The sequence below is a fragment of the Cervus elaphus genome, chromosome 16 (genome assembly GCF_910594005.1).
Source record: "Cervus elaphus chromosome 16, mCerEla1.1, whole genome shotgun sequence".
Lineage (NCBI taxonomy): Eukaryota > Metazoa > Chordata > Mammalia > Artiodactyla > Cervidae > Cervus > Cervus elaphus.
In genome coordinates this window covers 25,773,744-25,792,721 of record NC_057830.1, presented here as the reverse complement: position 1 = coordinate 25,792,721, position 18,978 = coordinate 25,773,744, and the positions used below count along the sequence as shown (strand labels likewise).

The following is an 18,978-nucleotide window of genomic DNA, read 5'->3' as shown; positions in this document are numbered from 1 at the left end:
TTTCAGAATAGACCTGCCATCTGAAAATGGGAAATTGGCACCTGAGATCTGCTGAAGAGTAGAAGAACTTGATGCAGGGTTTTTTTTTTTTTAACCCCCTCTGAAGTTAATAATTTTTAATTTAAAAAATATGTATTCAAAATTCATGTATTGGATTTTGAAAACTTTATTAAAAGTTAAGAAAACAGTTCATTAAAAAAAAAAGAAAACAGTTCATATGTACTCACATTTTCAAACCCATTACTTGTTATATTCTGCCAAAAATGTAATGGAGTGGGAGATGTAAACTGTTCTGTCTGTTCTGTTAACAAAGTTAACCCATGGACCAGTATTTGGGTTCATTGCTTGGGTTGGGAAGATCCCTTGGAGGAGAAAATGGCAACCCACTGCAGTATTCTTGCCTGGAGAATCCCATGGACAGAGGACCCTGGAGGGTATAGTCCACGGGGTCGCAAAGAGTGAGACATGACTGAGCGACTGAATGCAACACATGCTGGTTCTGGAGAAAAATAGTGGCTTTTAAAGCCTTGACTTTTTAGGAACAGTTTTTTGCATGTTCATACCTGAATCATCATCTGGCCTTATAGAACTGAAATAGGCTCAGATATGGTAAGTTTGGAGATCTCAATAATTTGGAACAAGTTATTAAACTTCTTGGCACCAGTTTCCACCTGTGTAAAACAGATGATGACTGTTAAATAAGGTGGCACACATGAAGGGGCTTACTGTTGGGCCATATGTATGTCGAGGGTGTGGTAAATCTCTCCCTTACCATTGCCGATGATTTAGTCCAGTTAATTGATGTTACAGAGACCTTAGAAAAGCTTAAGTTACTTGCACATGGTTTCAGTGGCAGTGAGTAGGCCGGGCCAGGGTTTGAACCTTTACTTTTGTTGACTCCAAATGCTGTGAATTTTTCATATACAACTTTTGTGTCTAATTTTCTTAGGAATATAACTATGAGTGGAATTAACTTTTTGATGAACTGCTAAACTTTCCAAAGCACCTGGCCCATTTTACATTCCAACCGTAGTTGGGAATATAATTTCTCTATATCCTCAACAACACTTCCTTTCTTTTTGTTCTCTTTTTGATTATGGTCTAATGGATCTGAAAGTGCTGTCCCATTATGATTCAGGTTTCCTTAATGAGTAATAAATGATGTTGAGTGTCTCTCTATGTACTTTTTGGCCATTCTTTGCTTATTAATCATATCTTTGGAGAAATGGCTATTCTTTACCCTTCTTTAAAATATGTTATTCATTTTAAGTTACTTAAATAAAGTAGGTACCGAGATTTATTCTCTTGCGTGTGGGTATTCACTTGTCCCAGCAGTGTTTGCTGAAAATTATTCTTTCTCCGTTGAATTGTTGTGGCACTCTTGTTGAAAATTGGTTGAACCCAGTGTATAGGGGTTACTTCTGAACTTTCAATTCTATTAACATGGAGCTGTATGTCATAAAAATGGTTTTGATTATAGGTTTTGATTGTTACTAAGTCACCACTTAGTAATTTTCCTTGACATTAAATTTGGTGCTGCTGCTGCTGCTAAGTCATTTCAGTCGTGTCCGACTCTCTGTGACTAAATAAACGTCAGCCCATGAGGCTCCCCCATCCCTGGGATTCTCCAGGCAAGAACACTGGAGTGGGTTGCCATTTCCTTCTCCAAAGTGTGTATTCCTTAACAAATCAAGAAATCTTTGTGGTAGCTGTCTGTTAAGTATGAAGTCAGTAAATTGAAGACTGATGTTTAATATGATTTAGCTTTGTAAGATTTTGATTATAAAACTAAGCTGATCATATTGCTTAGTTCAGAGAGTATTGTACCAAAATGTTAAATAGCTTGATTCCTCACTTTGATCTTCACAGTGCCTTTCTTTGCTGACATAGAATACGTGGGTAGGTTAATTTAAAAATTAGAATCTCTGTATGTTTTTTGCTGTTCCTTTAATCATGGATTATGCATACTGTACAGAACTGTTGTGTTTTAGAGGGTCTTCTGTTCCTCCTTTGTAATGGAGTTTTTGGGTTTCTCAAGGAAGGATAAGTGTTCTGGTAACTTAAGAAATATCAAAAGTTGATAAGTAAGATGCAATAAAATCATGATTTCTGAATCTTAAAAATATATGGATTCAGATAGCTAAGAATTTAGAATAGTGCTAATTAAATATAAGGAATAAAAGCACTGTTTAGATCATGAATATTGCTACAGTTTAAATTGCTGATTTTTGGAAGGTTTGTTTCAGTTCAACTTAGTTTACATTCAGTGAATGAAAGTAGTCTAATACTTCTTTTTTTCTCCTTTAATCACACAGGAGAACCAGGATTACCTAGGAGAGAGAGAGCTTTCCTGTGGTGCTCAACTCTGGTCCAGTTTCAGCATTCTCCCTGGACGTTCTCTTCACTGTGGGATGAGGTAGTAGGTTGTATAGTTTTAGGGTCACACCCACCACTGGGAGATAACTATACAATCTACTGTCTTTCCTAAGGTGATAGAAAAGTCTGCATCCGGACAGCCTCACACAAAGTTGATAACTAATTGTACAGCATTTAAGATTAACTTGTGTAAGAATGCTGTAGTGTAGCATTTCTTAATAGTGCACAAGTTGCTGCTTATTTTAGAGACTAGACTGATTGGGTATTGGGATACTTTTTGATTCTCATTTCTGCATGTTGGAATAAGTGTATATTTTATTTTGATTGATGTTGATAATGCACCATAAAGAGATTGCAGTCTTCATTTCAGAAGAAAAGATTGCTCTATCAGAGTGAGGTAGTAGATTGTATAGTTGTGGGGTAGTGATTTTACCCTGTTCAGGAGATAACTATACAATCTATTGCCTTCCCTGAGGAGTAGACTTGCTGCATTTTGTTTTTGTCTAGATGATATTAAAACTCAGAAGAATTATTTTTGACATTGCTTTGTACTTAACAGTTTACTTAAGTTCTTGTTAATAACATTCTCTGTTCAAGTATGGTGTACCTACAGTAGACACAGTGATCTAGCATTTATATTTTTCAAATACGGTATATTTCAGAAATTTGAAATTGAGCAAAAATCTCAAAGAGTGGAGAAACTATAAGACTTTCAAGAAATCTTAATGGGGACAATGCATTTTTGTAATTGTGAATAGGTTAACTGCTTCTGGTGCAGATGTCCAAGGTGAGATCCTAGGTGGGAAAGGTAAATACAAACTGGAAAAGTACTGTCTGAGCTAAATTGAAATCAGGTTGATTATGATTTTTAATCCCCAATTTGGTGTTTATGTGACCGTAGGCATTGTTGTAACTACTGTTGCAGTGATATGTTGATTTGGACGTTTTCACTCTAGCCTGGAAAAGAAGAAATGGTTTCTTGGGTTCAGCTCTTGTTCCCTTGTTAAGTCCTTAAGATGTCAATTTTACTCTGGTCCCCAAAACCTAAAATGGGCCTTCATTCACAAAGGGAGGTCCTCTAAAGCTTGTCAGCTTAGGAAATCTATAGTTGTTCTAAAGAAAATGTGAGGGTAATGCTAGAAAGGGATGTTTGAATTTTAAAATCCTTGATTAACTTTTTTTCTAATCTTGGAACTTTAGGACTTTTCTTTAAAAGTCCATGTTTCAGCTTTTTTCCAATGGCCAAGTCATATGCTACCTTGAAAGTGAGTGAAGTTGCTCAGTTGTCTCCAACTCTTTATGATCCCATGGACTGTAGCCTACCAGGCTCCTCTGTCCATGGAATTTTCCAGGCAAGAGTACTGGAGTGGGTTGCCATTTCCTTCTCCAAGGAAATGCTACCTTGGGCCCTTATAATCAGCTAATGCTTCCTGTTTTAAGTGCTTGCCATTTGTTTTATTTTGGGAGAAGAGGAAAGGGGCAAAGTGTAGGTGAGAGAGGGGTCACCTCTTCCCAAATTTCCATCTATCATGAATCTTAGTATCTTAGGTGATCATTGTACAGTGCTCTAGGCTGCAGGAACTTTGCATGAGAGAAAAGATCAAATTCTCTCCTGGATGGGTCCAAACCAGGTGATATATCCTGGGTCAGATTTATGTATTTTTTAGTTCATCCCTGGCATACATATAGATGGAAACCTGCATGGTTCTGGAATTGATCTTCATTATAAATTAGACATAGACATGTTGGGTAGGGGGCCTTTTATAGTCATTGCCTTTCAGTGTGCCATAGAAAAGTGGGAATGTTCGAGAAATTTTTGGCAAGTTGTTTTTGTGGGTTTCCAGTACATATGCCTCCAGAAATGGATATCATCACAAGTTTGTGATTGGAAATTTAAGTAATACCTAAGGTCTGGTAAAAAATGAATTTATACCTTTTATTAATTACTCAGGGACACATTTCATACCCTTTTTAGTCAAGCCTAGCAATTGAATCAAATGGTTGAGTACTGTGTTTTTTAAAACATTGAAAAGTACCTTGTAGTACAGTGAGACAATCTCTGAAAGCTTGTTTTTGATGGTGACAAAAACCATGATCAGAATTTGCTTCTGTTTACTCAAGGGTCAAAACCCCAAATAACCTAGAAGTGACTAGTTGTAACTAGGAGACAGCATCTAAAGGGGACAGACTGTAAATTTGCTTCACTTGACAGTGGTGAGGAGGATTTATACATACTATCATCTAATTTTCTAGTTTATCAAAAGGGGTGGAGAGTTTATGAAATTATATTTAAATTTTAGTACTCTGTTAAAATGTTTTGAAAAGTCTGTGGTGCCAACTTTTTTTTTTTTTGGCTGTATAGCCTGAGGGATTTTAGTTTCCCCACCAGTGATTGAACCTGGGCTTTCGACAGTGAAAGCATGGAGTCCTAACTACTGGACTGCCAGGGAACTCTGGCCAGTAACTTTAAAAGCTATCAGTGAATGAAGTCTAACTGGTTTTAATTTGAAATAAACCCCCCAAAATATGGCCTAATTTAACAGGTTAATTTGAAGTCCATCTACTAAGTAGAAGACCAGCAAGAAAAAAATGGGTTCCTAGGAAGAGGTAGTAGGTTGCATAGTTTTAGGGCAGGGATTTTGCCCACAAGGAGGTAACTATACGACCTGCTGCCTTTCTTAGGGCCTTATTATACCACGATAACCGGTTTCCTTGGTGTACCTTGCTTTGGTGTAAACAGTTCTTTCTGGAGTTTCTCACGAATGAAAACATTGCTGGCATACCAAAGAAGCAGTGCTTGCTTTAGTGATTTATAAACAAGAGCATTATACCAACTTCAACTACTGAGGATTTAAGACTTCTGAAGTATAGTTGCTCATGTAATCTCACTTTGGGATTGCTGGAAAGTTTGAGAAAGCATAGTTTTGTTTTTGGTCATGTTCCCTTTTCTGCTCAAGACACTGCCAGCTGTAGCCCCCTCTGTAACTCTTTATCCAGAAGGCATTTAATGAAACTTTTGAAATACTCTGCTTTTTCCTACACTGTATTTATGCATTGCTAGTTTTTTTTTTTTGTTTTCTGGACTTCAAATTTGGAGCACTTCTTAGGGATGGTATTGCATAGTATGGGAATCCATCATTGCTTTGAGCACCCATTCTGGTATATAATCCTGTGATTGAATCTGTTTAATATGTGCAAGGATTGGAAGGTCAACAAAAATGAAAGGTTATAAGCTATATACATATTTTATTAAATATCTTTCTAATAAAAATAATACTTCTAAAACTTGTGCTTTTAAATCATTCTTAAGCATCATCATCCTTTCAGAATTAGATGCAATTTTTTATTTGTATTTAGATTTAAGGTCTGTTAAAGTACTTAATTTTTTTCTTTGCAGTAATTTGCTGATTCTGCTATTCACATATGTGTATTGGTGAAGTTAACTCCAGGTGTACCCTCAGTTCAGTTCAGTTCAGTTGCTCAGTCGTGTCCAACTCTTTGCAACCCCATGAATCGCAGCACACCAGGCCTCCCTGTCCATCACCAACTCCCGGAGTTCATTCAAACTCATGCCCATCGAGTCGGTGATGCCATCCAGCCATCTCATCCTCTGTCGTCTCCTCCTGCCCCCAATCCCTCCCAGCATCAGGGTCTTTTCCAATGAATCAACTCTTCACATGAGGTGGCCAAAGTACTGGAGTTTCAGCTTCAGCATCAGTCCTTCCAATGAACACCCAGGACTAATCTCCTTTAGGAAGGACTGGTTGGATCTCCTTGCAGTCCAAGGGACTCTCAAGAGTCTTCTCCAACACCACAGTTCAAAAGCATCAATTCTTCGGCGCTCAGCTTTCTTTAGAGTCCAACTCTCACATCCATACATGACCACTGGAAAAACCATAGCCTTGACCAGATGGACCTTTGTTGGCAAAGTGATGTCTCTGCTTTTTAATATGCTGTCCAGGTTGGTCATAACTTTCCTTCCAAGGAGTAAGCGTCTTTTAATTTCATGGCTGCAGTCACCATCTGCAGTGATTTTGCAGCCCCCAAAAATAAAAGCTTGACACTGTTTACACTGTTTCCTTGTCTATTTCCCTTGAGGTGATGGGACCAGATGCCATGATCTTAGTTTTCTGAATGTTAAGCTTTAAGCCAACTTTTTCACTCTCTTTCACTTTCATCAAGAGGCTTTTCAGTTCCTCTTCACTTTCTGCCATAAGGGTGGTGTCATCTGCTGTACCCTACTCTTTCATTTTTGGAAATGCTTTTGTCTTTGTAGTAATTACATCTGCTTAGGACATTCTGCTTTCTTGAAATAATTCTCATTCTAGTGAGTCTTCTAAAGTAGACACTACCTTGCTCATTATCCCTCCTCATGTTTCCAGCCTAGTTCAAACACTTACAATACTGGGGAGCAGCTTAAAATTTTTTCAAGAGATTTGAACACTTGGAAGTGTTTAAAAGACTGTAGGGTCAGTGAAGTTTCCCATCCTGTTTTCCAACTCTTAAGAGAATGATAGATTGGAAGCAAGGTCAGGAGGTGTAAGCATGTTCCACACCTCTGACCAATTGGGGCTTTAATTTCCTCTGTAAATTGATTTTAATATTTCACAATTTCCCTAGTTTTGCTTATAAAGGTATTCTAAATGATCTTTAACCATCTTATTATTAAAATGTTTGGGCCACACCAGCCAACCTTCATTTTTCCCCCATCCCATCAAACTTGATTTTCCAGATTGTTCTTTCTTGTGCTTCCTATTTTGCCTTCTGTGGTTGGGATCTTGGTGGGAGGTGAGCTGGGGGTGGGGGGTGGGCTCCTGGGGATTGGACGTAGTTCCTTCAGAAAAGTTTGATGGTTGAAAAGGCACATGGAGAGTGTTCAACATGGAGAAATTGAAAACCAAAATTGGGTATCCCCTCACATAAGTCAAAATGGCTATAAGCAAAAAGTCTACAAATAATAGATGGTAGAGAAGTTATGGAGAAAAGGGAAGCCTACATTGGTGGTGGTGATGTTAATTGCTTCATCCTCTATGGAGAACAGTATGGAGGTTCTTAAACTAAAAACTGCTGCTTTATGGATCCAGCAGTCCCACTCCTGGACATAACATCTGGGGGAGGAAGAACTAATTGAAAAAGGTACAAGCCCTGTAGTGTTCAAAGCAGCACTGTTTACAATAGCAAGGACATGATTTAAGGTGTGTGTGTATGCAGACAGAATGGAATATTACTCAGCATTAAAAATTGAGATTGCCATGTGCAGCAACATGAATAGAGAGCTATGGTGAAGTCAGATAGGATACCACTGATATATGTGAAAACTAAAAGGTAATACAAATGAATCAACATAACACTCAGAAATTTTAATTACAGATTATTCCAGAGAGGAAGTTGGGGGATGGTGGCAGAGAGATACGTTAGGGAGTATGGGATTAATATACAAACTATGCATAAAATATGTATGCAATAAGGGTTTACTGTATAATGCAGGGAACTATATTCACTATCTTACAACCTATGAAAAAATACATAAATCGCTGGTGTATACCCGAAGCTGACACAATATTGAAAATCAACTAAAAAAAGTTTGGCTATTGGCCCACCTGAGGGAAGCAGGTGTATTAACTTCTTGGGATTCATATAAAATTTTGCTGTATTTCTTGGGATTCATAACTTAAAATTTTATTTTGGTGTAAGGATATTTTTTCTGTAAGGAAATCCATGGGTGGAGTAATTGAACTGCTGTTACCATCAGTAGCTTAGATAAATTTGCATTTCAAGTAAGTGTGATGGTTACCCAGTGTTAGTATGGAAGCTTCATGTTTGCTGCCTAGATTCTTTCTAGCTTTTCTAGAAAGATGTGTTTGAACTTTAACCCACGGTTTCCATTCTTAAGGTCTCCTCTTTGTCACAATGACTTTCATTAACACCATCACCCCTCTTTCAAGCAGGAAGACGTAAGGGGAAGGGCAAGAACATTTCAACCACCAAACCCGTTTGAAGAGTGTTCCAGTGACACCAAGTAGTGACTCCTTTGTGAGTCATCAGTTGGTGCTGCAATACGCTACTCTGGTTGCAAGGAAGGCTGGAAAGGGACTTAATAGGCCAGTTTTCAGACTGAGCAGGTACAGCAGAGGGAATTAGGAAAAAAACTTGACAGACTAATGGGTTCTGTTCCACCTCTGACTTACAGGTTTGAAGAGAAGTTTCAGTAGAAATGGAAAGGTTCAGTCAGAAGGGACTTTCAGGTGAGAGCTGGTTAGGAACCAGCAAGGACCCTACAATATCTATACCCGTACCACTGGGCCTGGTACAAAACTAGAATAAAAAGTTTTTTGTTTTTTTCTCCCTTAAACTTATTTAAAGTAGCTTTACGTTCACAGCAAAATTGAGCAGGAAGTAGAGTTCACATAATGCCCTATGTCCCCTTCCTGCCACCACAGACTTGCCCACTATTGACATCCTGACTCCAGCAGTACATTTAATAACGCATGTTTTTGTGTTGGCTTTGAAGTTGTTCTACCATTATAATTAGGTTAAAAGGCTTAGGTTAGTGCACCATGGTAAGTACATAACTCGGCAATGTCCACGGGACAAATTTGGCTTTGAGTGCCAAAATTGCCTGTGGGAAATTTAATGCCGGAAGCAGGTACTTAAAATGACTTTGTAATTTTGCATAAACTTGTCCAAAGCTAAACCTGGAGGACTGATAATGAGTTGCATAATGGCAACAGCAGAAGAAAATGGGTAATGAACTTTCCACCCAAAGAGGTTTACCAGCAGGTAAGGAGGGAATGGTGATAGGATGAGATAGATGGATAGCATCACTGACTCAATGAATATGTGTTTGAACAGACTCCAGGATATGGTGAACCAAGGAAAGCCTGGTGTGCTGCAGTCCACGGGTTCGCAAAGAGTCGGACATGACTTAGCAACTAGACAATAAGGAGGGAATGGGGCTGCAGTCAGACTTCGGCGAGTGCTGGAGAAATGGTCTCTGTGATGGATATGGTGGATATGTAAGTGGATTGGGGTGGGGATCCAGGATCAGGAGGTTGCAAATTTCCCTTTCCCCACAGCGTGACTAGGAGACCTGTAAGGAAGACTGTACAGCCTGATAACCTCATCAGTAAGGGTTGGAGGGGTGCTGTGGAAGACTTACCCAAATGACTTGCAGGAGAACCTCAGAAGTTACTGGAGTATGGATTCTTTCTCAGGAAAGGTGCCCTACCTCTTGGTGTAGGGGTAGACTTTGACCAGAGCTGACCAATCAGATGTAAGGAGTGGTGGTGAAGGGGGAGAGGGTTTCATAAGAGGAATTTTTCTGGAGGAGAAACTGCCTTGTATTGGACCCTGCTGCTTAAGCTTGAATGTGATTGTGTGATGACCAGAGATCTAGACACCTTGAGATGACGGGGAAGGAGGGAGGTCATTGCCAACCCAAAATTCTGACATCCTTGAGCCTGTTGAGCCAGTGTCCTCATTTGCCCACCTCCATGCCTCAAGTTCTGTGAGAATGAACTATCCCACGGTGAGTGAGTGAGTATGTTCTTACAGAGAAGTCAAAGGAAAGCCCATAAGTATGTGTCAGTCTGAAAGAGGAGTGAAGGTGTTCACTCCTCTTTCAACCAGACTATCAACCGGGAAGGAGCTTTGTGGCTGGGTAAGGATGGCAGAGACTGGATCTCTGGTATCTGGAGACCATGGTAGGACCCTGAACAGGAGCATGACATGCTATGCTGCTGCTGCTGCTGCTGCTAAGTCACTTCAGCCGTGTCCAACTCTGTGCGACCCCATAGACAGCAGCCCACCAGGCTCCCCCGTCCCTGGGATTCTCCAGGCAAGAACACTGGAGTGGGTTGCCATTGCCTTCTCCAGTGCATGAAAGTGAAAGTGAAGTCGCTCAGTTGTGTCCGGCTCTTAGCGACCCCATGGACTGCAGCCTACCAGGCTCCTCCACATCCATGGGATTTTCCAGGCAAGAGTACTGGAGTGGGGTGCCATTGCCTTCTCCAGACATGCTATGGGCAAAGTCTATAATGTCAAAGACCACGTTTCAGAAACCTAGATTTTAGAAGTGGCAGTGTGCAAGGACCAAGTTAAGACAACATGTGGACTAGAAACCACTTGCTGGTGCTGAGATGTCAGCACCTTGGAAACAGATCACCCTCAGTGAAAATGGGTCAGGGAAGAATCCTGAGTTTGATAGACTTAAAACTGCTTTAAATAAAAATAATTACAGTTTTCTATTAGAAATGGGAGCATTTTGACATTCAGAAATTGAAAAAAAAATCTGTTAACATTTTATGGTTTTGAATGGTCACAGCAGTCCTCTTCCAACATAGTATTGGAAGCCTTAGCCACAGCAACTGGACAAGAAGAAAATTTCTTGTATGTGTTTTATATATATATATATATATCTCCAAAGCTATCCTGAATAACTCGTCAGTAGTTCAAGTAAAAGCACACAAACTCACACCTAAATTAAATGCACATACACCTTTGGGGGGCTTCCCAGGTGGCTCAGTGGTAAAGGATCTGACTGTCAATGCTGGAGATGCGAGTTTGACCCCTGGGTTGAGAAGATCCCTGGGAGGAGGTCATGGCAACCCAATCCTGTATTCTTGCCTGAAAAATCCCATGGACAGAGGAGACTGGCAGGCTGCAGTCCATGGGGTCACACAGCTGAGGGGGCACGCACACACACACACACACACAGCTTTAGGGCACATCACATACAGTCATCATGATCTTCCAGAAGAGACTCTTGGTTCAGAAAAAGTAGTCACTGAAGCTAAGTCTTAGCATGGTCTGTCATCTCTTTAACCTATTTGATAGGAATAATAATAGTCTACCTCATAGAGATCATTTGATGAATGAAATAATTACAGAGCATAGTTTCTAAGATACCATGGGTACATAATTAGTAGCTAAATTTTCAACCTAACATTCTCATCGGCATTTTGTTATCTCTTGATATTTTAATTTTTAACTTTGATAGTAACCATCCTAACAGGTGTGAGATATCTCATTTTGGTTTTAATCTAAATTTTCCTGATGATTAGGGATGTGGAGCATCTGTTGGTGTGCTTGTTGGCCATTTGTATGTCGTCTTTAGAAGGTCTGTTGGAGTCCTCTGTCCATTTTTAAGTAGAATTATTTGCTTTTTGCTGTTGAGTTGAAGGAGTTCTGTATATATTTTGAATATTAACCCCTTAATGGGTTATAAAAAACTGAAAAATTCTTAAACATATGGGAATACCAGAATGCCAGGGTTTTCTGTCTCCTGAGAAACAGTATGCAGGACAAGAAGCAACAATTAGAACTGTTGCTGGTTCAGTTTGACAGACTGGTTCAAAATTGGGAAGGGAGTATGTCAAGGCTGTGTGTTGTCACACTTCTTTAACTTATATGCAGAGTAAATCATGCTAAATGCCAGGCTGGACGAACCACAAGCTGGAATCAAAGAGTGCCAGCAGAAATATCAACAATCTCACATATGCAGATGATAACCACCCTAATGACAGAAACCAAAAAACTAAAGAGCCTCTTGATGAAAGTGAAAGAGGAGAGTGAAAAAGCTGGCTTAAAACTCAACATTGAAAAAACAAAGATCATGGTATCTACTCCCATCACTTCATGGCAAATAGATGGGGAAACAGTGACAGATTTTATTTTCTTGGGCTCCTAAATCACTGCGGATGGTGACTGCAGCCACAAAATTAAAACACTCTTGCTCCTTGGCAGGAAAGCTATGACAAACCTAGACAGCATATTAAAAAGCAGAGACATTACTTTGCCAACAAAGGTGTTTATAGTCAAAGCTATGGTTTTTTCAGGAGTCTTGTATGGATGTGAGTTGGACCATAAAAAAGGCTGAACATCAAAGAATTGATGCTTTTGAACTGTGACTCAAGACAACTCTTGAGAGTATCTTTGACTGCAAGGAGATCAAACCAGTCCTAAAGGAAATCAGTCCTGAATCTTCCATTGGAAAGACTGAAGCTGAAGCTTCAATACTTTGGCCACCTGGTGTTAAGAGCCAACTCTGGAAAAGACTCTGATGCTGGGAAAGATTGAGGGCAGGAGGAGAAGGGGGTGACAGAGAATAAGATGGTTGGATGGCATCATCGGGACAATGGACATGAGTTTGAGCAAACTTGGAGAAGGACAGGGAAGTCTGACATGCTGCAATTCATGGGTTCAAAAAGTGTCAGACATGACTTAGCAACTGAACAATAACCTGGTATGAGATAGATGGTTTGCAAATTTTTTTTTTCCCATCCTGAAGGTTACCTTTTCATTTTGTTATTGTCTCTTTTGCATAAGCTTTCTAGTTTGATGTATGTAGTCCCACTTGTTGATCTTTGCTTTCATTACTTGTGCTTTTGGTATCATATCAAAAAGAAAATCATTGCAAAGACTGATGTCAAAGATATTTTCCCCTGTGTTTAATTCTAGGAATTTGACAATTTCAAGTCTCCATTTCAACTTGAAGCACTTCTTTGAACATTTCTTACCGGGCAGATCTAGTTGTAATGAACTCCCCCAGCTTTTTATCTGGGAATGTCTTAATTTCTCCTTTATTCTTGAAGAAGAATTTTGCCAGATATTAAATTCTCAGTTGACAGGCTTTTCCCCCAGCTCTTTAAATGTATAATTTCATTGCCTTCTGGGATCCTTTACATATGAGGAGTAGCTTGTCTTTTGCTGCTTCAAGATTCTCTTTTTTGTGTTTGGTTTTTTAACTATACATCTTGATTTGGGTCTCTTTAGATTTATCCTGCTTGGAATTGGCTGAACTTGAATTCAGAGATTTTTGTCTTTATTCAAATTTGAGAAGTATTCAGGCATCATTTCTTCAAATAATCTTTCTTTCCTTTTTTCTCTCTCATCTTCTGGGACTCATACATATTTTTCCTTTTGATGGCATTTCTAGATGGTATATTCATATATTTATAGATGGCATAATCTATAAATCCCTTGGATTCTGTTCACTTTCCTTCATTTTTTTCTTCTTGATCCTCAGACTCAGTAATTTGAAATGACCTGTCTTCAAGTTTACTGATGCTGCTTCTTTGGTTGCTATTGAATCCCTTCAGTGAATTTTTCAATTCAGATATTTTATTGTCGCCTTCAGGATTTTTTTGGCTCCTTTCTACACCATCTCTCTTTGTTGATATTCTTGCTTTGCTCATACATTATTTTCCTGATTTCCTTTAGTTCTTTGTCCAAGTTTTCCTTTAGCTTTCTTGCACATTTAAATTGCTTTAAAGATGTGTAGCCAAAGTCAAAGGCTTTAGCATAGTCAATAAAGCAGAAGTACATGTTAAAAAAAAGATGTTGTATGGCAAGTCTGCTGCTTGTATTTATTCAAGGATGGTTTCTGGAAATTTATTTTGTTCCTTCAAATAGGCCCTTTTTCTTGTTTCTGCGTCTGCTTTATGATCTTTCGTTGAAAATTGGGAACATGAGAAAACAGCTACCTCCCCCGTCTATGCAAACAAGCGTGTAATGCCTTCAGTAATTGGCCAGGTATGTCCTCAGCCTTGGGATCTATTTGGGAGGAAGCTAACATCTTAGGTTTTTTCTGGATATCATCTTACTTGGGCCATATGTGAGCATTTCCCCTGCCCCAGTTTCCCCAGAATTTATGGCTGCTGTTAAATGTGTTAACTTCTCTGAACACCTGCTTCTCAGGGCCTTTCATGTTCTATTATATTCCTTCGCCTGTAATTCTTGCCTCAGGTCTCCATGGGTCAGTGGTTTCCCCTGCAGGTTTCATGTAACGTTGTGCCTTCCACTTCTTTCAGTGACTTCTGCCAATCTGAGATCTGAGCTGTGCTGTTGTTCCCCATTGGAACTGAGTCAGCTGAGACAGAAATTAGTTCCTTGGGTATCCCACAGACTAGTCCTTCTAGCCTGAGGGAGAGACTGGGAATTGGGTTACTTCCTTTCAGCCATGCCACACCTGGGCAAAGTGGGATGAGTGTGGGTAAGAAGGCTACAAATTCTCCTACTATTTGAATGTTGCTTTTTCTTGACTGGGCATTTGTTGGTTGCTTTCACTGTCTGAAGGCAGTGTATCTTGTGTGAACTGGCTCTCTACAGCTGAGGCAATCACCAAACAGGGCTGACAGCTGAGTGTTCCCTGCCAGCAGCACTCCCAGCAGCTGGGATAACGATTCTTCCTTCCTAATGAGGGATCTCGGTGATGTGCCACAGCATCCACCTCAGACCCGAAGTCATAAAAAGCAGGGGAAGGTTATGTGTGAGTACAGACCATATGCACATAATGGCCATTCATTGGCTCTTAAGCTGGCCAACAGGTTGTCAGACATGGAGTATCAGTTCTGACCTTGACCCCAGAAAATTCATGTGTACCCTGACCTTTCATTATGAGTTGGCTAGAAAAGTAGATGAATTGGAAATACCAGCACCATGAAATATGAGGGAGAAATGAGGACAGATTTTAAAGATACGAACACAGCATGGCCCAACCTAGAGTTCCTTTATTCCACCCATGCAGGCAGGTACAATTTTCTGGAATGTATCTTCTATGGAGAAATTGAAGCAGAGGGGATATGACTTATAGGTGCCAGCTGGGAATGATTGCTGGAATAAAAACAGTCAACTTAGGTGAAAGTCTGAATATTGATCAGGAGACCATTAGCCTCTTGGTGCAAAAGCAGTAAGTAAAACTATTTGTCCATTTAGCATGAATTAAGGCAGTGGCACCAATGTCCCGGTAGTGTTTCTTTACTGCCACACACTCAGAGGTTTTTTAAAAAGTCAATGTCACTTAAGATTCTCTTTGATGAAGTAAAATTTATTAATTTTATGTAAATCTTGACTTTTTAGTAATGACTTTAATATTCTGTGTGATGAGCTAGGAAGTATACAAATGCATTTGAGTTATTGTTTGAATTTGTGACCTGAAGTAGCTGATTTTTTTCATGGGAAACCACTTTTCCTTGAAAACACTACTAATAGATAAACTATAACTATTCATACCTGGGTATTGGTACACATTTTCTCAGAAACCAAATGACCCAGCTACTTATGACAGTGTTTGTGGCCAATGATAAAATTTAAAATTCTAAGTGAATTTATAATTGTAAATTCTAGTGAGAGTTTCCCAATATTTAAAATTTTTCTTATGGGATCAGTGGTGATATTAATGATACTTTTGATATTATGTAGTGGAAAGTGTTACTATTTGCAAGACCTGCATATCTCAGTGAACCAGTATTTTCCTAGTGACAAAATGCATGATGTAACATGCATAATCTATGGATAAAAGATTTATTCAGTATGTAAGGATTTTAATGTAATGGTATGAGAAATTTATAGGTATTTAGATTCCACATTGCAAATAACCTTTAGGAAGCGACCAGTTGTTGAATTTTGGTGTGGTGTCAAAGTAGATCCTGTGTATTGATACGAGGCTGGATTTTCTTCATACACCTCGACTGGAAAAGTGTATCACCATAAACTGAATGAGTACACAGATAGACGAGATCGGGCGCGTTCAGGGTGGTATGGCCGTAGACCAGATGGGAGAATCTATTTGTCTTCTAAAAAGTTAGACATTAAAGAGATTTGCAAAAAACATAAAAACAATACCACTCTTTCCCCCATTTCTCTTGTTTTGAAAAATAGTTATGTTTTTATAAAATGCCATTTATCATAACATAAGATTATTATTTTAAAATAATTTTTTTTTCTGTTTTAATTTCTAATATAAATTTTCATACATTCAACCCACTAAATAGAAATTTGTTGGTGTCTTCAATATTTTTTAAGTGTTTAAAGAAGTCCTGAAATCTAAACATTTAGGAATCACTGCTCTGGAGATAGGGGTTTCCCTGGTGACTCTGCGGTAAAGAATCTGCCTGTGATGGGTTTGATCCCTGGGTTGGGAAGATCCCCTGGAGGAGGCTACAGCAACCCACTCTTGCCTAGAGAATCCCATGCACAGAGGAGCCTGGCAGGCTGCATGCATTCCATAGGGTTGCATAGAGTCAGACAGGATTGAAGCGACTAAGCAGCAACAACAGCAGCTCTGGAGATACACATCTGTAACTTATCCTTGTCTACCTTTAAGATGGTTCCCGAGCAAAGTAAGAACTCTACAACAGTGTACTTCCAATTGCTATCTGTACTCTGTGCTCTGTTGAAGTGTATCTTACTTTTCCGTATGCTAAACCCCCCACATTGTATTATAATTTTTACTTTAAACATATGAGGCACCCATGGAAGTGTACTGCTCAGAGCTCCCTTTAAGAAAAAACTCACTAGTTGTGAGGCGCACAGTTTCCTGAGAGCCTCCAGTTACAGCGCCTTCAGAATCTCCCTCAGTGTTAGAACTGAGGCCAGTGACTCCTTAGGCAGTCCTCAGCAGATGATAAGAATGGCAGGTTTGCCAGAGTGTGGCCATTTCACCAAGAACAGTGCTCTTCTAAGAGGCTTTCTTTGCCATGGAGCTCTGTGTTGGATTGTCTGAAGTTGTAGTATATCTCCCTGCCAAATCCTGCTTCCTTCCGCATTTCTTTCTCAGATGTTCAATTTACACTGTACTCTGAAGGATTCCCCTGCAATATTCAGACCCCTTGTCTTATCTTCCATAGACAACACCCTCGATAAACCTCTCACATTCTTAACTCTATCTTGTCATTTGCTTCCTTGAAAGAGCCACCTGACATAGCACTCTTTCAAAAAGATTTTACTCTACTGTTTTTAGATTTTCTTCTTGCAGAATTGAATTTCTTCCTGTTATCATTTCTCTTCTTTATTTTTCCTTCATTTTTGAAGGCTATTTTCACTGGATACGGAATTTTAACTTGGCAATTTTTGTCTTTCATCACTTTAATGATATAGTTCTGTTATCTTCTGATTACATCAGTCATTTTTCTTTTCACTATTTCCAACATACATTGTCTTTTATTAGGACTGCTTTCAGGATTTTTTTAGTTGTTGTTGCTGCTGTTTTGCTCATTCTTCTTTATGTTTTAAATTAAGAAAGATCAATAACACATTTATAGGAGACTTGGAAAATACAGAACAAAGTTACATTTCGTTTCACTATATTGCAATTATTTTTTAGGTCGCTAAATTAAGATTTTTAATTAGGGTTCTAATATCAAACTCTCAAAAATTAATAGAATGAATAGATAGAAAAATTGAATATATCTAAAAAGCCCCATGAATGAATTCAACATAATTAAGATTTATACAACTTTTACATGACAGTAAGATACAGATTCTATTCAAGTTCCTCTGGACTTGGAGACACTGGAACATATCCAGGGATGTAAAACAAGGTGCAAAATTTTCATGGTCTAAAGGTATTGAAATCATACAAAACCTGTTCTCTTATCATACAAAGTCTGTTATCACTGTGGAATTATGTTAGAAATCAATATCAAAAGATACCTGAAAACCATATATTTTCAAGTGCAGTGTGACATTTACCAAGAGAGAGCTTTGTCTTAGCCACTGAAAAACCTCAGTAAAGTTAGAAGACTGAAAAAATGCAGAGGTTGATTGCAGAGAAGAAAGCGTTTAGATAAGAAATTAATATCAAAATGAGAAATTAATATCAGAGATATTAAAAAGAAACCTCATGTATTTTAAATTAAATGCCCACTTTTAAATGATGGGTCTAAGAAGCCATAACATGAAAAATTAGAAAATATTTGTAACAGAATAAAAATGAAAAAAGAATTCACCAGCATTTGTCACATGCAGCTGAAGCTTCTCAGTGCAACTAAATACATTGTGGAACCTTAAGGTATAAGAACAAATAATAGACACTAGCACAAAGTTTTGTGAAATTTGAACAAAATCTGTAGTTAATACTGTGTCACATGTTCATTTCCTGTTTGTTTTTTTTTCAACATAGTATTTCTTTATATTCTCAGAATTGGGATTAGAAGTTTCGAACCTCCTTCAGTATTTTAAAAATCACTATAAATTTTCTTGACTTTTAGCAGTAGTACTAGATGCTGAAATACGTGGAACTGTATGAAAGTTTTGAGTGAATATGAATTAGAAATCTAGCATTCTATTCATGCCAAGTCAAACAAGTGGAATCAAAATGTCATAATTTTTTTTAGCTAGGCAAAATTTCATGGGAAAAAAGTGAGAAAGGGAAAGTGTTAGTCACTCAGTCATGTCTCAGTCTTTGTGACCCCATGGGCTGTATAGCCTGCCAGGCTCCTCTGTCCATGGAATTCTCCAGGCAAGAATATTGGAATGGGTTGCCGTTTCCTTCTCCAGGGGATCTTCCTGACCCAGGGATTGAACCCAGTTCTGCATTGCAGGTAGATTGTCTTCATCATCTGAGCCACCAGGCAAAAATTCATAAGTTTTCTGAAATGCATGTATTATACATACTATTTACGTATATGTATACAAAAAGATTTTCTACTCTGCTTCTAAAGTATTGAGAAAGAACAACAACAAAAAAGAGAGAAATTAGAAAACATAAATGAAATGGGAGGACTGAATGTGAAATAGAAAAAGTGAAAAGAACTAGATAAAAGTAAAAGATCATCATATAATCCAGTTGTTTCTAAACATGGCTGCTTATTAGAAACACAT

The 18,978-nt window shown here is 38.6% G+C and overlaps 1 protein-coding gene across 3 annotated transcripts in view; it reads left to right on the top strand.

The window, feature by feature from the left end:
• Window positions 1–18,978, top strand: part of ZNF169 (zinc finger protein 169) — an 88,918-nt gene that overhangs the window by 6,706 nt on the left and 63,234 nt on the right. Inside the window, exon 1 of one of the 3 annotated variants that reach the window (XM_043927636.1) lies at window positions 7,205–9,392. The exons of the other annotated variants lie outside the window; for them this stretch is intronic. The gene's annotated coding sequence lies outside the window, so the exon portion shown is untranslated. Of the gene's footprint in view, window positions 1–7,204; window positions 9,393–18,978 lie in introns of those variants that run through there. 3 annotated transcript variants of the gene reach the window in all.